The sequence below is a fragment of the Otolemur garnettii genome, unplaced genomic scaffold, assembly GCF_000181295.1.
Source record: "Otolemur garnettii isolate 467f Iridium unplaced genomic scaffold, OtoGar3 scaffold00005, whole genome shotgun sequence".
Classification (NCBI taxonomy): Eukaryota; Metazoa; Chordata; class Mammalia; order Primates; family Galagidae; genus Otolemur; species Otolemur garnettii.
The window spans coordinates 7,298,959-7,326,156 of NW_003852400.1; the positions used below are offsets into that span (position 1 = coordinate 7,298,959).

Genomic DNA, 27,198 nt, shown 5'->3' on the forward strand with positions numbered 1-27,198 from the left:
CATTACACTTATTGGCTTTGCCCAAATATGTATTTTTTTTTTTTTTTTTGCAGTTTTTTGGCCGGGGCTGGTTTGAACCCACCACCTCCGGTATATGGGGCTGGCGCCATACTCCTTTGAGCCACAGGCACCACTCTGCCTAAATACGGTTTTTAGTGTAGTTATAACCTCTGACTCTAAAACATTGCTAAGTTATACCTGACACTACTCAAAATTTTATACTTAATACTCACTCTAACAGTATCAATAATACCTATAGATTCTATTCTCAAATAAACATTGTTATTCCTCTCCTTAGAAATTTTTATGATTCAGATACAAATAGTTTAACAGATTGTATTTTATGCGTGTGTCTTTTTATGACAAAAGCAACTACATTTAAATGTGCAAAAACTCTACTCTGGGTGATTTGCATTCTTATTTCCCATTATAGATTCTCCTATTTGAATTTCCATCTGGTTTCTAATACCTTCTTGTGTTTATTATTGCTTTAATGACATAATCTTGGTTTTGCATACCTAGATTTCATTACTGTTTGGCAAAAACAATCTCTATCCTGATTTTACTCTTGTAAATACCTTAGCCTTCACCTTAGAGCTTAATACAGTCTGACATGAGATACTTCTAAAATATGAAAATGGAAGAAAAACCAGTTAAATTCAAGCAAAGGTTACTCTTTCATCTCTTAAAATCATAACAGATAGCCTGTTTCCCTTTGTAATATTAATCTATATCCACTGTACAATGCATCACTGAAGGCTTACCAGGATGAAGTAATGTATTGCTATATGTCAGACTAGAGCAGAATCTGAAAGAATTGAGTAGATTTTATGCAGATTTTTCACTCATGGGGATTGACAAGGCTTAATGTTGATAATTTGGTTCTTATTTAACAATCATAAATGTTATTGTGAATCTGTGCTATAACTAAAAATTCCTTCTTTTTAATGCGTTCATACTTAACTGGGTTTCTTTGAAAAGACTGGAAAGCATTCCTAAAACTCAGTCTGATGGAGCTCAAGGAAAAGAAATTACGACCCTTACCTACTTTGAGGTTTATTCACTGAGAAGCAAACTTTGCCAGTGGTTTAGCAATGAAATTCTAATTTTGAAGCTATCATCTTTCAAGCAGAACTCAGAGCCTTTTCTAACTTCTCACCATGACAGAGTAAACTAAGAATCCACAGTGAATGATCAGACATTTGGCTTACTTCATCATTTACTAATGTATTTATATTAATGAATGTAGAGCTTACTGTGCACCTGGTATTCTTCTAAGCACTTTACATGCGTTAGTTTATTTCATCTTGTACATCATACAGCCCACTTGGGACTTAATGGGAAACTGTATGTAGAAAAAGTTGTTTAATGACTCACCTTTACATGCAAGCCCTCTGTAGCTTGTTAAGTGTATCTTTATTACTCCTAACAATAACTGGTATTTACTGAGTGTCTCTAAAGCGATGAACCATTTCTACATTTCCTCGCTCACCCTCATATCAACACTTTAAGATGGGTATTATTAACTCCGTGCCATGAAGGAGCACACCCTACGTCTCATAAGTAGCAACCACCAGAGCCAGGTGTCAATAACTCCAAACTGGGTACAAATACTTGGACTCTTTTAAAGTGCTTTAAAACACATTCTTTTTTCTTCTAATTTCTGCCAATATTTGACTTTTCATTAATTTACTGGGTCCAACTCTTGCCTATTATAAACTCCTCTCCAACCTGCCTCCTTCCCTCCGTCTCTATTAGCATGCTAGTGAAGTACTCACCACCTCTCACTTGCACTTCTGCAAAATATTCTTACCTCTCTCCTTCTAGTCCATGCTCCACACTTTCAACAAATTGATATTTAAAAACTATAAATTGGGTCATGTCACTATCTGTTAAAATGCCTTGCTGCTTTCAGAATCTCACATGTTAACCATGACATGCAAACCTCTGCAGTGGTTCTCAACCTTCCCAATGCTGCGATGTATTTTCCTTGTTATGAAGGGGTCGCAAACCACAGGTTGAGAACTGCTGTGAGAAAAATGGACCTTCCTGACTTTATAGTTCCATTTTTCCTTACAATACCCTAGGCCTCCCTTTCTTGTCCTATAACACACACACAGAAACACACACACACCCTTCATGCTTCAACTAGACAAACTCTCTGTCATTGTCTCTCTGTGCCTCTGTAAATTACCATCTCTGTGGCAATGCCCTTTACCATTTTCTTCTCAAAGCTCCTCCATGTCCTTCAATACCCATCTGCAATGTCATCTCTCACAGACAGGAAGTCTTCCCAGACATCCCTGACCTGAGTCAGCTTCCTGGTCTTTGTTTCACCATTAAAGTATTCATCAGACTTTTCCCATGTCTATGGCGATCACTTCAGTTCACATTTATTTTCCAACTATCCTGAGCCTCAAACAAGCTATCACACAGTACAAATTACATTCCCTGTCTCAGTCATCAAAGAGTCTCGTAGGTACTGAGTTAAAAATGGCTCTGTAAAAGGTGGTTTGTTACCCAGCAGAATTTCTACATGTTTATGCCTTAACTATGCCTTAGCTATTTCTCCTGCTCTCTCATCTTCAGGTCATGTTCTCAGCTATACCTCTTGGTATCATCTGTGCTTGATTTCAGCATTTATACATGAAGTTCTAGTGTTGACTTTTGTCCCTAGTCCAAGTTTCTTGCATCACACACAGATCAAACACATACTCCCTTATTCCTTTCCAGTATAACACAGGCTTCTCTTTTGTTAATCCTGCACCCAGCCAGATGAACACAGTATTTTCATGACTCTTCTTTTGGATCACAAACCTAGAAATCATCAAAACTTCAAAAAGACCTTTCTAAGTTATCCACATATCCAGAACAGTGACCCAGCCCTCAACAGGAATCTTCATGACAGTGGCTGCATGCTAAATAACTACTGCTAACAAAATGGGTATTTCTGTTAGTAAGTACATATTACTACATACTAAGTCCATATTGCATTATGTAATCTTCATGGGCAGTAAAATCACACACATTTTATAAAAGATAAAACTAAAATTCAGAGAAGTTAGAACCTAGTCTACACTCACATAGCTAGATAACCCTCAAAATCAGGACCCTTTCGAATTTTAAATGCTGTTCTTCTCCACACAATTCTGTTTGAGTCAAGCACCCTGAAGGTGCCCAGGTCTCAGAACAGGTGCACACAGGACCCTGTTTGGGGAGAGGGGAAGGTAATGAATATCAAATCGTGCTGTATTTCCCCATCAAAGAAGGTGACTCTTAACCCATTCTAGAGAGATGAAGTATGATATAACAAAGAAGAAGCAAGTTTAATCTCTGAATGACTCTGAAGTTGTTATCCGTCCATGATTAGGTATAATAATGCCACCACACTCCTCAGGATGGGTGAGCACTGCCAAAGAGGTTACAGCACCCTACTGATGAACCAGTGACCAAAGGGAGATGGGAATTGGGAGCTCACTCCGCAGAGGGAAATGCTCCCAAACGACAGAATATTCTACCAATGGAATAATTGAGTGCCACTGCCACACAAACATATATAGCTCTTGAATGTCAAAAGGGTCAAAATCTTTTGACGTAGTCATAGTATTTGATTTCTCAGTCCATAGTTGGTAATTTCAAAGGGCTTCACCTATGCTCTACAAAACTGGTGTTTATAACCAAAGAAATCTAAGTGTAAGAGTGGTTACTAAATCCAAAGTTAATGCTGTTGCCAGCTATCAAGAACATATTGACAATATTCTAGCCTGGGCAACAGAATAAGACTGTCTCAAGAAAAAGAAAAAACACACACACACAAAATAAAATCATACTTAGTGATATGAAGTTCACAGGAAATATATGTGTTGAACTTTTATTTCATTGAAGGTTATGTGCACAATTAATTAGATTCAACAGAGGAAACGTTCATTGCCTGTTGCGGGGTGGGGCTGCCCTAGTGCTGAGGGTGAGAGTGAGCCTCCCACACAGCTCAGACTGAAGAGGTGCCAGAGACAAGCAGACAGCTGCACAAGACTGCAGGTAACAGGAACAGTAAAAATAAAGCAATGTTAGAAATGTATGTAAGAAGAAACGGTTGCAGAGGAGGGGATATTAGTATCTGGAAAGGATGGTTTTGCAATATTTAGTTTATCAGCGAAATGGGAGGTAGAAGGTAACGTGTCCCTTGCATCATCTCTACAATCTGCCTTTGCTGTATTATTTTGTCGCGTCTATATATTTGCTAGGTGATTTTTATTTTGTTTTTTGTTTTCCTCCCTTCAAGCTGTGTTTTTGGATATGACCCTTGGAAATACCGTATCGAAAAATCTCCACCCTCAAGGACTGCCTATGTAGGCCTCATTATTGAGGTCCCAGCTGCTCTTCTCACCGATCTCCTAAGTACCTTGTAGGATACTACTGCTGCTGAGTATCTCCTCCAGAGACTGAGTAAAAAACGAAGGTGGAATTATAATCAGCTTCACTTATTAAAGTTCTTGTGAAAGTCTGATAGAAGAGAGGGTTGGTATTTAAGGGAATATTTTTCCATTTCAAAAAGTTGCTCTTAATTACCTGCAGTAATGAAGAGCAGTGGTGTGTATAATCCAAAATGGTGGATAATCCAAAAACTATTTATATTTGACTTTGAAATGTATTTTTGAACTTGCGTTTGAATGGAAGTATGAACCAAGGACTAGAAGGGTCCTAAGCTTTCTATCTTTCTTATACACACTAGTCTTTAGAGAGGACGGGCAATTGCAAGTTTGAGTTTTAAGACTTTCCTCCTCTGGACTGCGGGCTAAGTTAAAGTTAAAAGAAACAGAATTGGTGGAAATATCAACCAAAGTAGCTAGGCAGGACATCCCCCCAAAAGAATCGAAATAAGATTTCCTTCAGAGGATATAGCATATGGCTAAATATTGCTCAGCTGTAAATGATTATCTCTGAGCCATGTTCCCAGTTACAGTGACTCATTTAAGCTGGGTGTGATGCACATCATGTCAGGCTGATGGAAGGATGACTAGATGAAGTTTGCTCTGTCTGACTCCCCCACTGAATGCCAGCCTGGCACTCTGAGGAAGCCACAGCAGGGTATCTTCGGAAGCTATTTTCAAACAAATTTAGACTTGTCTTATACATGATGAGAGCTATTTATAAAGATTGTATAACAAATAGCTTATAATAGACACCTCTGTCAATTGCATTTATACTGAAAAGATCTAACACAAGAAGGCATAGATTCCCAGTGCAAGCTAAGCCTGCAATATCTTTGCATTTTCATCTATTAAACAGACCGGGGAGAGGTTGCATAACAAAACTCAGACCCTCCATTGAAATTTGAACTGAGAACTTAATAAGCATTAGAGCTTGATCAAGATATAAGGAAGAATAAAGTGGGGGTGATGTGTATTTTCACTGGCAAGGCCACACTCCAACTATCATACTGAATGACAAGCTCGACATCCAATAATGATGAGTAATAACAGTATTATGGGGGGATTTTAATATCTTCTACTGTGATCTGATTAACTGATGAACAAAAGAAGAGATTTAAAGAATTAAGGGAAAAGCCGAAGAAAACATGAAGAAAATATAACAATCAAAAATAGAATTTAAATCTTCCATCTTTTCTAAGACAAAATAAATGACAAAACAGAAAAAAATCTAAACCATTTTAGAGTTAGTGCTCTAAAACCTATCAGCGAGTTTTCTACCTGTGTTGGCCAAAAGAAGATGGGCCATTAAAAATGAATCTAAATTAGGCCGTATCCCCAGGGCAGGTGAAATTAGCATGTAGTAATTGTGCAGGCAGAGATTTAGCAGTGCAACATTCTACGATGGGAATTTACAGAGAAAAAGAAAAACCATTAGACCTGTAATCAGGAAGAATTGAAAGGAGAACCAAAATGATTTTCTTAATATTCCACCCCCTCAAAATGTGCCTTTTGAAATGTGAAACTATGTTTGAAAACCCATGATTTTCTTATTTCATAAATGTGAAATGTGTTCAGTGATCAATATGCTCTGGCAATTTGGAACCTAGAATTCCATCGCCTATTTTCTCCTAATTTATAATGTTACCTTGAGTATAATATTTATTCTTTGGGACTAAAATGCTGGTTCATTCATTTCAATAAATGTTTCTTGTATACCTATATGAACCAGGTTCCACTCTTGGCACAGGATTTGTGGAATTCAGTAGGATATGGCTACAGTCCTGGTGTGTTTGTTGGAATGGGGGTTGGGGTGGAGGCAGAAAGACAAACATGTGACATACAATGGCACAGACGCTTTGATGAAAGCCATGTAACCTGGGTCAAAGATTTGCCAATTATCTCTTTTCCAAAAGGACAAGAAGACAAAACCCTCATGAAAGCCTGAATACAAGGACATTTTTAAGAAAACAGAAATCTTCAAATCCTGTAACAGATTTTTTCAGAGCTGTCATCAATATAATAAGTAAATAAATGACAAATAATTTTCTTATAAAAGCTACTACTATTTGGTTTCCTTCAATACTCTCAGGATAAGAATATGTTTAATCGGTATGTACTCTGTACACTTACAATGTGTGGAAATGGGGATTCATGCATTTAAAACATTTTATCTCATATATTCTTAACTGATTTTCCAACTTTCATTTAGAAGCCATCCTTCATCAAAAAAACCCAAGTGTTACGGAAACAAGAGTAAAATTCATGGTTTGCCTCGCCTTGATGCTTCCATGCTGTCTATCGTTTCTTTTCAGCTGTGGAAAGCAGACTGTGCCACTGCCACATTCTCTCCCCTCCCCATCTCAGGAAAAGTTTCCCTTGCCTTAAACAGAGCACAGTTGTGTGATGTGTGCAAAGAAGAAAAAAAAAGAGCATTCTTGTGTAAATGCGCCTAATGTATAAAACACATATGAAGACATGCCATAGTCATGTAAGAAAAAGAGAAACAGAAGTAAAGTCCGGAACACAGGCGTGGTCAGATGCATCAGCGTCTCAAGGGGCAGGGCGTTTCAGAGCCCAGTCTACAAAACCACTCTGATTAAAAGAACATCTTAATACTTCATTCTGCCTTACTTTGTAAGCATTTTCTTCCTTCTGTTTGTTTTCTTCACTAAAGTCACAGCAAGGGCTGTACCAAGCTTCAAGTTCATTTAAGCTGCTCGGTGCATGCCCAGACAGCAAGAAAATGGTTTCTCTGGCAACAGGAATTATGTGAAATCTGTGTGCTCTCCCCCACCCTCCATCTGATTCCTATTCACTTAAGCTGTTCACATATAGGCAACAATGAGGCATTGGAACTGTAATGAGCAATTGAAATTTATTGAGCTGACTCGGGGGGTGGGGTGGGTACTGTGAGCATCCTCCTTTCCTGTGTACCAAGGAGCGGGCACATTGTTGTATGTTATCTGTATTATTCAAGAACCCTGCACTGTTAGCAAATAGCCCAAACCAGATAAAATCAGAAGCGTATCTAAAATATGAAGCACACATGAAATTTATTTCCATGATGGCAGGAGAGAAATACAAAGGCCTCTTTTCAGGTGTTAAACGCAGCTTTGAATTTTCCAAAGATGCTCAGCTTTGCTAGTCACAATGATTTAAACAGCCTCATATTATGCCCGAAACCCAAGAGGGAATGGCAAGAGCCTGCGTTAAATTGCTTTGAATTTAAATTTCTAAAGAATCATACAGTCCACCCATGATTAAGGCTCTAGGATTTTCAATTTAGGCTTTATTAACATTCCCTGATACTTATCCCATGATGAGACGTCCTGTAAATGTTGAGTTTTTTCCTCTGTAGCCTTTGTTTAAAGGAGAGCCCTGTGTGTAGCACTGGTGCTAAGGTTGTGTTCACTAAGAGAGTTTAATCAAATGGGGACTGATTTGCTTGAAGGAATAAGGGCTGAGAGGCAAATTAGCCTTGTTCTCCAGAGGCTGGGAGAATGTGGGAGGGGGGATCCAGTTTTTGTCAGTTCCAATAAGGAACTGCAAGAAATATACTCAGTAATATAAATAGAAGATAGTGAGTGTGGAATGGACGCCTGAACGAGTTTCAGAATCATTGTCCTGGAAATTTGTTAAGAAAAATATGTGCTTTTGACCTGTCTGGAATAGCTTAGTACAATTTACCTGGAAGGAGGAGGATTTTTAAGACTTTGTTTTATGATCATATATTTAACCTGTTTAAAATCAAAGACTTCCTACCACCAAAAAGCAAAACAAAATGCCTCTTTGCCAAAATCTTTAACCTCAAGCTATAGGATATAGTATTTGCACTTAAATAATAATTCATTGAAGGCCTGTTTTAAATATTTAAACTGTAACTTTCAGCTAAAGCTCAAAGGAAACAGTGAGCAGAAGGGTTAGCCTAGTGGCACAAATACAATGATTGATTAAAAAAAGCATAGGAGAGGGAATCTACAAAGGGCAAAGGTCAAAGTGAAGTAATAGTAGCACCAGACATGCTGAAGGACAATAGCTTCATTCATATATTGAGTCCATTCTTAGATAATAAGACAGTTTAAAAATTCTCAGAGAAGTGGCATTTTTTCCAGGTCATAAAAACAGCCAAGAAGGATAGCCAAAATTTGGGGAACAAATACAAAATATAAATTCTACACAGAAAAGATGCCTATTGAAAGCGTAAGATTTGGAATTTCAAATCCAGTCACAAAGCTTTTAGGAGAAGAACATCTTGGATTCAACATTTTATTCCAGGTGGAAAAATAGACACTCAACACTCATACCTAAAAACAAGTTGCTCTATATCGGATAGATAACCTCAGAGAAGGCCATGTGTAGCCAGCTACTGCTCACTTTCAAGAAGAAATTATTCTCATGTTTCTAAGTGTGGTGACTCTCCGCAAATAGTGTGTAGTACAATCCATAAAGAGTTACTAAAATTGTTAAGGAGATTCAAGCCCTGACTGCAAGTTATTCCCCTATAGAAATACCTTTACATTGTGAGTTTTGCTTCATTTTCTTAGTTTTATTTATTCATGCTTTATTTTCTTAATTTTATTTATTAATTCCACCCCTCCTTGTTTCAGGAAAAGTTGAGATGTCTTCCTATTATAGTGTATCTGTGTCTTAATCCCTGTCAACAGTGCTCCTATTAAAAAGAAGATTATCTAGGATTAGGATAATATCTTGATAAGGCACTTGTATATGGTAGAATACAAGAATCTGAGAACATGTGTTAGCAGCAGGGAAATTAGTAGAGGACGGCAAAAGTGTTTCTGCGTTAGAAATTAATGATAATTAGTGGGTGGAGAGGAATAAAAAAGAAAGGAGAAGAGAAAGGCAGAGTGGCCTTTATGGTAGACAAAAACAATGAAAACTCTGGAACATCATACTGCTTAATTTTTGGATGTTAGTGCTGATGTTTCTGCATCTTCTTCATAATTCAGGGAAGTGCACTACATTCACATTGCTAAGGATACTGATTTTATGGAAATGTGTGTAAGTCTTGGGCTTAAGAAAGAGATCATTTTCCAGTTTATATACCAGAGCAGAGACACAGAACAGAAAACAAAAAAGGTACCTAGAAAGGTAGGTGGAGACAGAGGTGACCAGGAGGATGGAAGACCCTTCGTGAGTTCAGAGAAATCTTAAGAATGGCACTGTATTTTCCATGGGGCATGGAATAGGAGGCTAAACCAATCTTATTTACATCTTAAAAGGTAAGAGGAAGGAACTCAGAAAATGTACAGTTTATATCATACAACACAACACACTATACACACGGTGAAGTGGTTAACTGTTACAGTTTTTAAATCAGAAGCAGGAAATACGTATATAATTGAGTTCAAGATCTTGGGGAATAAAAATGCCCTATCGATCAAAGGACTTTGTGCATTTGAGTCATGTAATATTAGTGGATCAGTATCAGGATCTTAGTGGGGTGAAAATATTACAAGATTCCACAGTCTTTTTGCAATCACTTTGAACATGAATCATGTGTTTTACTGAAGCTTTCCACACGCTGGCTGTGCATGACTTTAGGCTACTGGGTGAAAATATCAGAGCCTTCATATTCTCCTCTTTTCCTCTAAAATAAAGATAGTAGTATCTACTTCAAACATAAGTAATTGTGGTTAATTTTTATTTAGTGTGTATTATACTTTAAGCTCTAAATTTATAGCTATTATTTAGTTTTATCCTTACAGCCATCTTTTGAAGCATTATTCTCTCATTGTACAAGTCAGGAAACTAAGGCACAATACTTGTGAGTGGTGGAGCCATTAGGCACTGACAGTAGTAATATTAGCAAATAGAGGGAAAGTCAGCTTTAACTCTCAATTTTCTCTTATTGACTTATTCAACAATGGATGAGCCCGAGATAATTCTGTAATGATGAATCCTTTGTAAACTCTCCTTCTAGTTATTCTGCACTTTTTTTCACTATTTCTTTATTTCATCTGACAAGGATAGAATGCCTTGCTCATTTATCATCATTAGTCCTATTCTTCTTAGAGCACCCACTAATTCATGCCTGTTAAATCAAAGAGCAATGGCAACTAGGCTTGATGCCTGAGCAGGAAACAAGCCTATTCTTAAAATGACAAAAACTTCTACCATTGTTTCAGATCCGCTATAGAATGACAGGAAGAAATATCATGGCATATGACCAATTTGAGGCTAGATTATGGTTCCAGCTTGGTTAGTCAGACCAAGTAGGAGCGTTTCCCAGCCCAACTTAGCACTCTGTCCACACGAGAGCCCAATGGGGGCACATGGCTGTCAGTAACACTATTCAAGAGTAATAGGGTCCTACCACATCTGGAAACCTCAACCATTGCTACATCACTGTCCTTTGATACTCTGAACTTTATGCCCATTTGAAAAAGCACAAATCCTTATTATAATGAGGGTTTGTGTTCATGTATTAGGAAACAGACCTTCCATTAGAAATGCCTCATCCCTATCTTTCTGGAGGAGGTAGAATGAACACCTAGATTACCCGAAAACTATCTCTGCCTCCAGCTTTCCAACATTCTGCAGAGCCAGTTTGCCTACACCAACTATGTCAACAGATGAAGAGAATGTTAAAGCAAAAGGTATGATTTTTGTGTAAACTCACGAGTCTGACGTGCTATTTTGATGAGTTCCACATTCTAAGACAATGAACAATTGAAATCTGACAAATCCTGTATATCCAAAGAAATAATAGTCAATAATTTTTCTAGTATAAAAACCCTAAACTTCTCAAGTTGTTTTCAAGAAGATTGAAGGAAAAAAAATTAGGAAAAACTCCAACTATAACTAAGCTTCAAATACCATAAACATTATGTTGGTAAGCCTAGTAAAAACACGTTCTCCAAAAGATATGTGCTTTATAAAAGCTACATTGTCATCAGTATGTCTCAAGGAAAGGAAGGAGTGAGTGATAGAAGGCACCACATTAAGAATAATTATATAGAAGTGCTGTTCATACGGAATCTTGGATGAGTAAGCAAGATGAAACCCTCTTTCGTACTTTAATGTTCAAAGACAAAGGTTGCACCAAGCGCTTGGGATTCTGTTGTTGCAAACAAGAGCTCTTTCTATGCATTAAATTCGTCTCACCAAAGCAGGTGTTTGACAAACGAGGGACCTGGCTGCATTTTTATCAATAGTTTCATTACAGAGGACTCCTTCTCCAAAGACATCTCTCTTATGAACACAAGTTAATTTGTACCATACTTGTGAAGTGGTAGACGTTTATGATTATTTTCTGAAAATAAAAAACTAAATAAACATGATAAGCAATTCCACTTTAATGTATGTACTATACTTTTACTTTATTTATTTACTTATTTTGGGACACAGTCTAGCTTCCACTCCAGCTATAGAGCAGTGTCATCATCATGGCTCACCGCAACCTCAAAGTCCTGAACTCAGGCAATCCTACCACCTTGGCCTCCCAGACTGCTAGGATTACAGGGGTGAACCACCACCCCCAGCTACACTTATACTTTACATAATTTATCAGTTATAATCTTAGTTATTGTAAGTAGTTAAACCTACTGAGTCATCTTTCACTAACCAAAAACTCATAATCCTTAAAAAATAAACAAAATGACTAAATTTCTACGATAGTTTTTCAGGAGTCGATAGATCATCTAATACTATGGTTAGATGAGATTATGTAAAATGGAGATAAAAGTCTTCTTACATAATTATGTCAAACTGTATCAAATTAACTGTACATAAAATCATAAACCATACTTTCTTTAGAAGGATAAATTTAGGAACAACAATTGAAAAAATACAATAGTCACTGCTGGTTAAGTGTGATTCTATTTTTGTAGCTATTAAACTATAAAAGGTGATATCAAACCAGGCATTTCCTGTGGCCAATCCCACAGCATGGCCTGTGTATTAACTCAATCCTCATAAGAAACCTGTGAGATTGGAGCGAATAAGGTTCCCATTTTATGGATGAGGACTCTGAGGTACAGAATGAATTAACTCACTCCTGGACATAGCTAGAAAGCACTGAAAATGGGATTTATAATAAATCTGGGCAGTCTGGGTCTAGAATCAGTCCTTTGAATCACCAGCTTTGTAATTTATTTAGATACATAACGTATAATTTATAAAACCATAATCATTTTATAACAGAATAATCTTTCATATTTAATTAGTGAAGATAAAAATAGTCCAGTTCTTAGTCTTGCAGGACACCACTGAATGCAAAGCAGTTTACCAATGTACAACTGTCATGGGAAAAGAAGATGTTTCCAAATTACTCACACACTGGGGAAAACTGCCATTTAATTCAAACTCCAAGGAGTTGAAAAAAAAATCATCTTTTCCCTCATCAGAAAACCAAATAGTGGACTTATTTCTCAAAGGTAAGAAAGATCAAATAGACAACCCTTGGATCTAACCTGTGGTTCCAGAAAGGATGTAAAAATAGCAAGTGTGATGATTAGACCATTAAATTGATCCTTCTGGGAAAATTGTGTGATTTAATGCAAGACAGTATGTAAGGAGAATCACTATATTACTGGCCAAAAATATGAAATAGGATACAGAGCCTAAGTATTTTTCTCAGATTAAAATGTGTTAGAAGAAAGAGTTGGACCAAATGTTTAAAAGGATGACATTCTGTGATACAGAGAAAATTAGCATGGCCCCTGCACAAGGATGACATGCATATTTGTGAAGCATTCCATATGGTTTAAAATAAAAAAAAAAGATGACATTCTGAATGTATATAACTATATGTATCTATAACAATTAAACAAATTTAAAAGCTGATGTCTGATATTAATTCTATTAAACAGTTAGTTATATTATTAACTTAAATCAATATTACATTAACAAAGAAAGAGACTATGAAATCTATATACTCTGTGTACATTTTTACTGTTTTTTCTAAATTAAATCATAACTGTGTACATTAATGCGTTTATGGGGTACAATGTGCTGATTTGATATACGATATGGAAAGCTAACATCAAACTTGTTAACCTAACCATCACCTCACTTACTTATTTGTTGTGGTAAGACATCTATACTCTAGTATGAATATTCTGAAATGTACCATTGCGTTATGCACATTAGGTGAAGTCCCACCAGATACCCTCTCTCCTCCCGGCCTCCTACATTTTTGCTCTTGTCCCCACTGCCCCACATAGATCTTCCTCACTGCTGGGTCCTCCTGGATAATAAATTGAGATCTTATATAATTTTTTAAGTCATCTAAGCAGTGATGCAAAAAATCACACACTAAGATAAATAATGAAGTGCCTCAGTACTAAAGTTTTGAAACACTGTTACCGCCCATTATTTCATTTCCAGGAAACACAGTTGACAGCATCCTTGCTGATTTACCCAGGTAAGATTCAACTTGTTAGGTTTATTGGTATTGCGAGGAAGGCTTCATTTGTTTCCATCCATATAGATTTAACATTTCTTAATTTTTGTGTATCTTAAAACTTTTGTAATGACCCACATATCTAGTTAGCTATTTGCATGACTAAAGTACCATGAGAATCTCAAATAATCCTAATACCTATAGGCCTGTTTTAAGATCAATAATATACGTGTACCTTCAAGTTACCTCATTAAAGTGTATATTAACCATATATTTGGGTTACCTGACATATTACTTATTTTTTTATATTTTATTAACCACATATTTGGGTTACCTGACGTATTACTTACTTTTTATTTTAATTTTCAGAAAGTATAGGAAAAATCCCTTTATTACAGAGGTGGCTCACAGCTGGATGTAGGATTTTGAAAGAAACATTTTGAAATTTTTTAATTTGTATTTATCTTGAAATCAAACTCATTTAGTCTTCCATTCATTCCAAATTTTTCCAACTTCTTAAATGATGAGATGCTCTTAAATTATGAGGTGTTGTAAGGTACTGAGTGTGTCAAGGCTAAAGAATTATACTTGTCTAGACAAGTTTTCTTAGCAAGTCCAACTTATAAACACAGACTGATAAAATGATAATTTTTATTTTTGTTCAAAACAAGAGAAAACTGTGAGAGACGTTAAAGTAAAATTCTGAAATCAGACTTAGAAAATTTAAGTCAATTAGCTGATTAAAAAAATAACAAACTAGATTGTTTGCATTTTAATATAATACAGAATATGACCTATAATTACTTTTAGATAATAACAAAATAATATGGAGAAAACTTTATTTATAAAATAAATCTTGGCCCAGGGAATAACATATGTAATTAAATAAGTCATTAAGAAGAATGAATCTTTAATGTTTCCAGTGAAAATGTGGCATATGTTCCTTTAACAAATGTAGCTTATTCTATTCTTTTTTTTTGTATTAAATCATTAATGTACATTAATGCAATCATGGGGTTCAATGTGCTAGTTTTATATACAATTTGAAATATTTTCATCAAACTGGTTAACATTGCCTTCACAGCATTTTCTTAGTTATTGTGTTTAGACATTTAAATTCTACACCTAGTAAATTTCACATGTACCTATGTAAGATGCACGGTAGGTGTGGGCTTATTCTGCTCTTAAAAGTATGTAATTCATTATGTCATTTGAATGTATTGTTTAATCTAGGAAATTGTGTAATAAATAGTAGCAATGATACAGAAATAAAACAATGTAGTTGTACTATTGTAACTAATTACTTGCCAGTAAAACTAGAATTTGAACTGTGGAGAGGCAACATACTTAGATGCGATGATATCAGAAGGGCATAGCACAATACTTTTAACCCCATTATTTGTCATATTTCTTCATGGAAACATGTTTTAAAATAGATTTTATGGACCTAATACATAAAGACAGGAATCTTACAAGCAATTTTTAAAAGTATAATCACAGTCATCTTTTTATGTTCAAATGATACAAAATAAAGAATTTGTGTCAAAGACATTATTTTCATTCTCATTGGAGTTATTCGTTTAAGACTATAGCCAAAGAAATATTGTATCTTGGCTCAGCACCTGTAGCACAGTGGTTATGGTGCCAGCCACATACACCAAGGCCAGCAGGTTTGAACCCAGCCCAGGACAGCTAAACAACAATGACAACTGCAACAAAAAACAGAAGGGTGTTGTGGTGGGTGCCTGTAGTCCCGCCTGTACTTGGGAGGCTGAGGCAAGAGAATCAATTAAGCTCAAGAGTTTGAGGTTGCTGCGAGCTGTGACACTATAGCAGACTACTCAGGGTGACATAGTGAGACTCTGTCTCAAAAAAAAAAAAAAAAAGAAAAAGAAAAAAGAAAAGAAAAGAAAAGAAATACTATATCTTACATCTTATCATCAAGAAAGCCCAGAATTCTGGCTTAATTTTCAGGCACAACACCATAATGGCAAAACATGAGTCTCAGAGTTGATGTATTTATAGGCAGTAAGACATGGGCTAAATTAATACACACCTAAAACAACCTTTGCTAAATGATTTGAGTTAATGTGCTTGATATTAAGGATAGCTAAATACATTTGTTTCTCAGGTAATTTGTCTAAGAGTTTTGAACTCCTTTGAGAGAATCCCTAGGGAAACTTAAATGTGGGAACTTTTGTTTAATAGGACTAACCAGAAATAGTCTAAAGTTGGAAGTCATAGCCCTGACTAAGTCACATAGCTTAGTCATAGAATAATAAAATCATAGAATTACTTATAGGTGGCTTATCTAGTTGAACCCAATCATATTAAAGGGAAGGAAAGATCCAGAAACAAGAAAGAATTGTCAAAGAGCACTCAGTAAAGAAGCAAAGAGAAAACCGTAAGTAAAGTCCTAGCTTCCTCCATGTATTAAATTTTCTGTTGAGCATTGCAGTGATGAGGGAAGTAGCCACACTTAAATATACATAATTAATCTTTTAATTGATTTCCTAATAGCGTTTCAATCTACCTCACATTTTCCTTTTGTTCTGAAGAATAATCAAGCTGTTATTTTCTTTAGTCAAGTGTATATTTATAAGTTAGCCTTGTAAGTTCTAATGCTCATTGGGTGGTAGCTAATCAAATGCATTCATTCATTTTATTTTAATCCATTGATATTTATTTAGGACTTACTAAATTCAAGGAGACCTAGGCCTTAATAAACTTTTAGATGTGGGCTGAGGCCTAGGGATTTGCATTTTTGATAAGAACCCAAAGTGAAACTCCTAACCACACACTGCAAAACATTGATAAGGGATTAATTCAAGATGGGAGCAGCAATGACGGCGTCATGAAGGGTGTAGTATTTGAGATGTTTCTAGAAAAATGGGCAAAATTTGAGTATATAGAAACGGGGTGAAGGGCAATTAAGAAGTACAACAATAAGTAAATACACAAGAGTAAGAAGGTGAATATTGAGTTAGAAAATAACTAGTGATCTAAACTGGTTGACTCTAGGAATATTAGGGAGTAAAAGAAGAGGTGACTATAGGTCGGTGGGAATTTGATTAGGGTCAGAAATTAGGGTCCATCCAAGGAATATTGACTATTTAATAGGTGATGGGATATTTCTAAAATTTCCTGAACAAGTAAAAGTTTATTTCAAAATGTGGGGGGACAGATTACAGGAAAATGTAGTTGAACCCAGAGGAGGGGATAAGGTGATTGAGGGAGGCAGAACAGAAGATGAAAAGGGGTCAGGGAATAATATGCAGGAGCACCTGGAAAAAGAGGAGAAAAGAAGGAAAACCGAGCAGAGAGGCAATAATTAGAAGGATACCTAAGGGAAAGTGCATCTGAGAATGAAGAGGTTGAGTCAGGAGCATAACTCTGTAACTTGTAGGAAGAGAGGATACTGATATCACATTGCCTGGAAGCATCACTTTCCCCATGCCACTAGGCATAGGTTCACAAGAGTGGTTAAATCTCCCTACCCATATTCTATGTAGACAAAATCAGAAATAATTATACTCTCTACTGAAGGGTTTTAGATGAGAGAGTCAGATGAAAGAGCAAGGGATGGCCATCACCTAAGATACTACCATAATTATAGATGGCAGGAAGGCAAGGAGTGGAAGGAAGATTTTAAGTTGAGAGCCCAGCCACATTAAAAATGAGAAGAGGTAGGGAAATGATGGAGGAGCCTACAGAACCCAACTACCTCAAAATTTGTAGTAAAGAATGGAGCCCTCATTTAGTTTTTAGAGTTCACCTTTCTGGTGCTTAATTCTATTCCCCCTATTGGAGAGGAAAGGTCATCACTTGCTCAGGTATGCTTCTTTGACGTGCCAAGGGATTGTTCTAAAATGTTTCCTAGCAGACAACATGTTTTGTACAGCAAATCATGAACAATTTTTAGGTGTATCATACATTAATTTTTGGATACTCATATAGCTTAATTTAGTAACATGGGCCCTAAAAAGCATAAGAAATAACACTCTAAAAAAGTCATAACTTATTAACTAGGTACAATATTTTTTTCAGGAAGTTTAATTCCCCCTTTTTTCATAAAAGGCATTTAATCTGTAGAGCTAAAAATATACATTTGTTCTAAGGTGCAATAAGTATTTAAGAAAATAGTTTGGAAATCCCCCTTCAGTCCAGTAAAGGTGTCCTATTAGCCATGTTTTATTCTTCTTTTTTTTTCATTTCACATTTCAAGAAACCTATTTGAACATGAAAAGTGAAAAATTATTTGACACTCTGAGTGTTTCTCCCCAGTTGGGCTCTAAAGCGTCGTTCTCCTGCTAATTCTAGTGACATCTTTCTGAAGTAAAATGGGGCAAGTGCCAACTGCTGTGAGCCACAGTTTATGCCAGTGCAGATGCTGCAATTCTAAGGTTAAGTAGTCTAGCCTCAGACCAGCTGGGAGTGGTGTTGGTATATCTCAGGGTTAATGTCACATTGTTCATGCTTAGGTATAGGTTTCTAAGCACTGAAAAAAATTCCTAAGAACTATTTTGACCTTCACTTCTGAACAAAACAGCTTTTTATATTGCTCCCTTTCTAGACTTTCCACTGTACTTTAAAAAGAATACCACTCATAGCCCTTATAACATTCATTCCACAATTGTTTATTGAGGACTAACCATGAGCTAGGAACTATGCTGAACTGTGGAAATAAAAAATTAAACGAGACATTCCATGGTCTGGGAATAAAAAGTTAAACGAGACACTCTCCTGACCTCACTCCTGAGTTCGTTGTGAAGTTTACTGGATAGCTGTTAGACTAAAAGCTTCCTTTACATAGGATTCTGTCATTGTCTTGATACGGTTATATCCCAGGCTTTCAATACACCTGCTCAAAACAAATGTTAAATTTAAGTAAATATTTGAAGATAATTTGGAAAGGGATATATCTTTTAAGGTGAAAAAACAATTTATTCTCTCATTAACTTAATTTTGGTGCATCTTGGCTGATTCTTGGAATAAATAAAATAATTGACTATTAATTGCACAAAATAGTAACATTACTTTCCCAAAGAATAATCTAATTGAGATTTAAATTATGAATTGCACAATGTATCTTCGATTTTAGGAATGATTCCACAATAACATATGTAGTCTTTCAGAGAAATAACAAAGAAGACTAGTGAAAAATTACAGTACTATTTTATATTTTCTGTCATCATTTAATTTTTTTTCAGTATTTATAAAACCAAATGCTATCAAAAGGTTAGAAATGAATTTAAATTGTTAAGTATTATGAAGTCATTATGTCAATAAGTGCTACATTGAATTGTTTCTTTCTTTTTTTTTTTTTTTTTTTTTGCAGTTTTTGGCTGGGGCTGGATTTGAACTCACCCCCTCTGGCATATGGGGCCAGCACCCTACTGCTTTGAGCCACAGGCACCACCCCATTGAATTGCTTATTTATCTCCATCTGGTTTGACCTAAATAAATTGGAAGCAGTTACATTCATAAATCTTTCCTATAGCATCTATATTTAACATGATAATAATTCAAATGAAAATAAGAGGTGTGATAAAAATATCACCCAAATTAGTAAACAACTAGGTATCATTTTCCTAAAATTGCAGTCAGAGAAAAGGACAGAGTAGGGATAAAATAATGGATTAGCATCACTAAATAAGTCATATTTTAAAGTATAAAATGGTTTCAACATTAAGTAGTATAAAAGGAAATATTTCTCCCAAGTAATGTAAGAATTTAAAATGCAGTACTCAAAACTGATGCAGTACAAATGCAAGTTCAGCTTAAATATGAATATCAATTAACCTACAGTTGTATAATATTGCTATATGTCATGAGAGAAATAAAAATGTAAAGATCTAATATGTAGCAATATGATGTAATACGAAGTACATCTTTTTAGGAATTCTTTGAAAATTCAGTTTTCATTTCCTCCTCTTTTAGATAATTACTAAATTCTGAAAGTTTTGTGGTATTATTTGTGTTAATGTTAACATAATTCCATTATCTTAAACAAATGAAGTGCCTTTGAGCACACTCCTCAATACATGTGATCACTGTCGATTGTGTCTCCATGTGTGTCTGTGCTTACGTATCATCACCTTTTCCTTGTCAGGCTGACATTGATTTAACTTGGCTCAAATAATTTAGTGTTCTCACATCTGTTGGCATCTGGTAGGAATAAAAGTTTGACAAAGCAGTGGGAATAGAGGAGAAAAAGCAAAAGGAGAGAAACATGGAAGGAATAGCAGAGATATATTTTATTTTGTCAAGATATACATTGACTGGTATTATGTATATGTGTATGAAAGAGAGAGAGACAGGAAAGAAAGTGAGTCATGTGCTGTAAGCTTGGTAATGGGGCTGGAATTGTGTCCTGTGTTGCAGCAGTGACCTAAGCATACATTACTTGATCCTCAGAATATGCAAATTTATGACACTTGAGAGCGAATTTTACTACCCTATAGCACACATAAAGGTACTGCAAAAAATGTAATATGATCCTATTCACTAGAGTTTTCTGTGACTATAAGACCTTTCAGGGCAAGTGTGTGTTTCTTTATTAATGAGGAATTGTCTTAGAAATGCACAAGTCACAGTTTATAAAATACATAGCAATAAAAAGTAAACCAGCTTCTTATTTTAAGATGTAATACCAGTAGAAAATACGGAAGTCACAATACGAAGGATATTGTGAGATTTTCATTTTCACTTCTTAAATATGAATGGTAATACTTGGTTAAATTCTGTAGAATAGAATCTTGAACTGAATGACAAAGGGGTCACATACAAGCTATCATAATCTGTGAGATTCAGCAAAAACAGTTCTAAAGGGAAAACTCATAGTTTTAACTGCTTACATCAAAAAGACAGAAAGATAACATATTAACAATCTAATGACACACCCGAGGAACCAGAAAAGTAATAGCAAACCAGACCCAAGGCCAACAGCAGTAAATAACTAAGGTCAGAGCAGAATAAACAAAATGGAAAACAACAACAACAACAAAAGAATAAAACAAAGGATAAATAAAAGGAAAAGTTGATTATTTGAACAGATAAACAAAATTGATAAATCTCTTTCTAGATTAACCTGGAATAGAATAAAAAGGATGCATATAAACTCAATCTGAAGTGAAAAATATACTGCAACTAATACCACAGAAAAATAAAATATCATCCTTGAATACTATGAAAATCTCTAAACACATAATTTCAGAAATGTAGAGAAAATGGACAAATTCCTGGAAACATATAAACTCCCAAGACCCAACTGGGGAAAAATAGAGCTCCTAAACAGACCAATAATGAGCAGAGAGATTGAAGCAGAAATTAAAAAATGTTGCAATAACAACAACAACAAAAATCTCCAGACGAGATGGAATCAGAGCCCATTTTTTTTTTTCACACCTACAAAGACTCATACTACAGAAATTATTCCTTATCACTGGCAAAGAGAGTGATTCCTTCTACAAAGCCAGTATCATTTTGATACTAAATCTAGGAAGGACTCAATAAAAAAGGAAAACTGCATCATAGCCCTTAGGAACATAGATGCAAAAACCCTCAATAAAATATTAGCAGACCAAATTTAACAGCACATCAAAAAAATAATCCACCATAATCAAATGGGCTTCATCCCAGGGATATAAGGTTAATTCAACATATGTAAATCAATAAATGTGATTCAGCATATACAGTAAAGCAAAAACAAAGAACATGTGACCATCTCAATAGATATAGATAAAGCACTTGAAATAATGCAGCACTCTTTATGGTAAAAACCTCAACAATCTAGGCATAGAAGGAACATATCTCAAGGTTATAAAAACCATGTATGGGTATTACAAATTCAGAGCCAACATCACACTGAATGGGAAAAGTTGAAAACATTCACACTAAGAAAATGAATGTGGCAATGGTGCCCACTGTCACCACTTGTATTTAACACAGTTCCTAAATCAGAGCACTAGTCAGTCCTAGCCAGAGCGGTCAGGCATGAGAAAGAAATAAATGGTATCAAAATCAGGAAAGAGAAGTCAAACTATCAGTGTTTGTTGACAATATGATTTTAAATCTAGAAAACCCAAAGATTATACAAAGAGACTCCCAAAATTGATAAATAAATGCATCAAAGGCTCAGGTTACAAAAAACAATGTGCACAAATCAATAGCATTCCTATACAGCAGTAATAGTCAAATGACAGTCAAGTCAAAGACTCAATAATATCCAAAATAGCTACAAAGAAAATAAAATACCTAGAAATATACCTAACCAAGGAGGGGAAATATTTCTATGGAGAACTATAAAACAGAAATTTCAGATAACATACACAAATGAGAAAACATAATTATGCTCATGGATTGATAGAATCAACATTGTTAAAATGTCCACCCTACCCAAAGTGATTTGCAAATTCATTGCAATCCCCGTCAACATACCAATGTCATGGCTTGGCACCTGTAGCTCAGCGGCTAGGGTGCCAGCCACATACACCAGAGCTGGTGGGATCAAACCCAGCCTGGGCCTGCAAAACAACAATGACAACAACAACCAAAAAATAGCCAGGCATTGTGGCAGGCACCTGTAGTGCATAGGAGGCTGAGGCAAGAGAATTGCTTAAGCCCAAGAGTTTGAGGTTGCTGTGAGCTATAATGCTACAGCACTCTACTAAGGGCAACATAGTGATACTCTGTCTAAAACAACAACAACAACAACAAAAAACATACCAATGTCATATTTCATAAGTCTAGGAAAAATAATTATATGTTTCATTTGGAACAGAAAAGAGCCAAAATAGACAAAGATATATTAAGCAAAAACAATAAATCTAGAGGCACCACATTACCAGACTTCAAACAATATTACAATGCTATAGTAACCAAAACAGTATTTTATTTGCACAAAAATGGAGACATAGACCAATGGGGGTAGAACAGAGAACCAGACATGAAACTATCCACATATAACCAACTGATCTTTGACAAAGCAGACAACAAAATAGACTGGAGAAAGGAAACCCTGTTCAATAAATTGTACTGAGAAAATTGGATAACCACATGCAGAAGAATGAAACAGGATCCAGAGCTCTCAATGCTCATAAAAATCAATTCAAGATGAATAAAAGACTTAAATGTAAGGCATGAAACCATAAGAATTCTAGAAGAAAATGTAGGAAAAATTTTGCTAGATATCAGTCTAGGCAAAGAATTTATTTAAAAGACCTCAAAGGCAATGACAACAACAACAAAACTTAAAAAATGGGATGTGATTAAGAAGCTCTGTCCAGATACAGATTTAGACAACCTACAGAATGGGAGAAAATATTTGCAGGCTATATATCTGATAAAGGTCTAATAATGAGAACTGCTAAAGAACTCAAGTAAATCAGCAAGAAAACAAAACAAAAAAAATAAACCATTAACGGGTAGGCAAAATACATGAACAGAAGCTTTTCACAATAAGATAGAGACAACAAACATATGAAAAAAACGCTCAACATCACTAATTGTCAGGAAAATTCTAATTAAAACCACAATGAGACATACCTCTACCCTAGTTAGAATGACTTTTATTCAAATGTCCAAAAACAATAGATGCTAGCATGGAAAGAGAGAGAAAAGAATACTTATTTGCTGTTGTTGGGATGTAAATTAGTACAACGTATATGGAAGAGATTATGGAGATCCCTCTAAGAACTAAAAGTAGACTTACCATTTAATCTAGAAATCCCATTCCTGGGAACTTGCCCAAAGGAAAAGAAGTCATTTTATCAAAAGGACACCTGCACTAGAATGTTTATTATAGCACAATTCACAATTGTATAGATGTGGAATCAAACCAAGTGTCCATTAATTCTGAGTGCATTAACAAAATGTGGTATATGCATACAATGGAGGATTAGAAAAGGGTAAATTAATGCTTTTTGCAACAATTTGGATGGAACTTGAGACCACTATCCTAAGTGAAGTATTTAAAGAATGGAAAAATAAACATCACATGTACTCATTGTTCAGTTGGAACTAATAGATAAGCACACATTGAGAGGGAAGGAGTGAGTGGGCAAAAATCTACCTAATGAGTACAATGAACACTATCTGGGTGACGGGCCCACTCGAAGCCCTGACTCAAGCGTTACGAAAACAATCCTTGTATCCAAAAACATTCATACCCCTGAATCACTTTGTAATAATAAGAAATAGAAAAGTTAATCATAGAAAGAGGAAAAGGATGTTTATTTTAAGTTGTAAAATCAATACAAAATGTACAGCCATATTTTAAAACTTGGTCAGTAGATATTCATGTGTTTATCAAAAAGCCATTTTAAATTTATTTTTGCTCTGTGCTATTCCTCCATGCAGTAGCAATAAATAAGATATACAATGCTCCCTGTAGAGCACAAATTCTACAAGGAATTCTGTTCACTTAGCTGAGTTAGAGCCTCTAACATTCTTTATCTGGTACACCTATGATCTGAGTGAAAGATACCAAAATTGCTATGTCCATCTGTCTCTGATCTTCTTTTACATTTGGAAAAAAAGGGACATCTTTTTCTCCTTTCTTGTGTCCTAACCACTGGTACTTTTTATATAGTGTACAGCTAGTTCTTAGGCTTCTGCTTACTGCAAAGGAGTAAGAAATGAGAGTGTGCTATAGATGATGTAAAGTTTCTATCAGCCATTGGTATGAGCTTGGACAACACCTATAACAATAACGATATATGATTCATTAAGTCTTTACAGTGTGTTAGATACTAAGTACATGTTATGCTGTTTGTCTTGTGTCATGATGGGCTTGATCTTATTTTATACATGAGTAAAGTGAAGTTCAAAGAACAAAGTACCTTGCTCAAGATCATGTAATTCATAATAGGGAAATCTGAATTTGAAGGCACATTGGTCTAATCTCAATGTCTAAACTGCTGGGCTACAATTTAAGAAAAAAAAAAACATGACATTACTCCCAAGAATTTTGAAGTTAAGATAGATCACAGAACTGACAAAGAATAGATTAGGGATACAGCAAATTTCTTCAAGGGTTAGATTGGCTCTTAGGCTGGAGCAAATTCAAATGGAAGATATTCGTGTATCTGATGAAACAAAAGGTCAGTCAAGATGCAGTTGCCATAGTGTTGAAAGAATAGAGAAAAGAATCCCAGAAGTACATGTTCACAATGCCCGATCAAGTATTGTTAATTAAGGGAGAAGGCATCTTGGCCAACAGATTCTAAGTATTGCAGTCTCATCCATTTACTTATTTAAGGAACAATACTTTTCAGATGCCACACTAGGTGCTGAGGACACAGTAGTGTGTAAGACCCACAATGGTCCCTGTCCTCATGGAGCTTCTATCTAGCAGGGATTTCTGTCTATAGAGAATTCTAGATGGATGTTTCTCACTATTTAGTCTGATGCCAGTAAGTATGTGAGTTACAGGACTCTTTTAATCATGAACATATGTTGGCCTGGTAATCTGACTATAATTGGCTATGTAGAATTGCTATAGGAAAATGTAATGTTCTTGACAAACCAAGAATTCCAATCTACATCACAATGACCTATTTGGAGGAAATTAACAGATAGTTTGATTTATGCAGGGTGTCTATAAAGTCCGTGTGCAATTTCCTATATTTAAAACAATTTTAAATTGTACATTAACTTTATGTCCATCCTGTATATCATAAATTAATCTACTCTGACTAAATGGATAAAAATAGAACTTAGAACTTTTGAACCTTAGGACTAAATTAGGGCCCATCATAAATTCGTCAATATGATGACACACCTTAAAGCCAGGCACATGCCCCTAATCTCTCATTTGAGCATTCCACTATTATCTTTTAAATAAATTAAATCCAACTCAAATTACAAAATAAGCAGAGAAGTTTAATTTATAAATATGTATTATTCAAAATAACTTAATATTATCTGTTTAGAGGTGTTTGTATTTCTTATTCAGAAAAGTAGTTTGCACACTCAAAATAAGTTTTTAAATATAGATCTTGATTCCCACAGGTACCATTGTAAATTATAAGCCATGAGAAATGGATTTCTCCCCCATTGTGATTTCCTACAATGATTCAAAACCTGTTGATAATAGATTCCTAACCATCAGTACTCAATAGAAACTAATTTCACAAATTTAAAACGCTGAAGGGCCCAGAGTGCCTTATTCCAAGCCGCTAATAAAGGTAAAACAAAAAAAAAAAAAGAAAGACATAACTAGAATCATAATCCATCAGTAGGCTTTATAGAGGATGACTGTATTGATTACTCATTAATGATATGTCTGTAATTGCTTCTATTTTTAGGTCTTTACAATTGAAAAGGGAAAAGGAAACTTTTTTCTTTTTTTTTTTTTGAGAAAGAATCTCACTATGTTGCCCTTGGTAGAGTCCTGTGGCTTCACAGCTCACAGCAACCTCATACTTAAGCTTAAGAATCACTTAAGCGATTCTCTTGCCTCAGCCTCCCAAGTAGCTGGAATTACAGGTGCCTGCCACAGCACTCAGCTATTTTTTTGTTGCAGTTGTCACTGTTGATTTTAGCTGGCCCAGGCTGGATTCGCACCCACCAGCCTGAGTATACTTGGCTGGCGCCCAACCCACTGAGCTATGGGTGCCGCTGGAAAAGGGAAACTTTTAATGAGTAGAACTTCAGATATCTTTGAAAGAGTAAAAATATTTCTGACAGGGTCATGCTAAGTTCAGTAATGAGTGGTAACATGAATGTGGCTACCCGTAGTTTATGGCAGAGTGATGTTAAAGCAATACATTAAAACAAACACATGTACTGCCATACAGTTACTATAGTTTCTGTGCTGAAACTTGGGCAAATGTAAAGAGGCGTTAAACACTGGTAAGAAGCAGAAGTGCTAAAGGATGTGTAGATAACAAAACAAGATCTTTTATTTACTTTCTCTTTGGCTACCTCACTGTGTGACTAGTAGAAAAATGTATCCCACCGAAGCTTCTGAATACCCCAAACTACACATTCCCCCTGAAAACAACCACAAAATCTCTACTTACACCTGAGCTCCCTCAGCAAAATAGCTTTCTGTTTAATAAAGGGTTTCTTACATTTTCATAAGGTAGCCAGTTTTTCTCTATGAGAAAAATTTCTATCTTAAAAAAGCTCCTGACAGTGTTCTACCATCCATTTTTTCTTTAAACCCAGTCTCCCAATTCATAACAAATTACTTCCTTTAAGTGAATCAGAAGTGCGGTTGTAATCTTTTTTTATGTAGCACATTTCGGAGCACTTACAAATAAAATCAGAGTGTATTTATAGAGAATGAATAATAAGAGGAAGAATTAGTTCAGGTAAACATGACATTAGACAGTAAAAGAATCAGAATTGTATAAATTGCTTTTGAAAACCACTGCTATATCCTACACCATCTGT

At 35.5% G+C, this 27,198-nt stretch overlaps 1 protein-coding gene and 1 non-coding gene across 2 annotated transcripts in view; one reads left to right on the forward strand and one right to left on the reverse strand.

The window, feature by feature from the left end:
• The window catches only part of MAGI2 (membrane associated guanylate kinase, WW and PDZ domain containing 2), a 1,396,484-nt gene that overhangs the window by 679,695 nt on the left and 689,591 nt on the right, over positions 1–27,198 (reverse strand). The gene's annotated exons all lie outside the window — the stretch shown is intronic.
• LOC111722107 lies at positions 13,058–13,159 on the forward strand. The gene has a single exon (XR_002771044.1). It is a non-coding gene; the product is annotated as a U6 spliceosomal RNA (small nuclear RNA).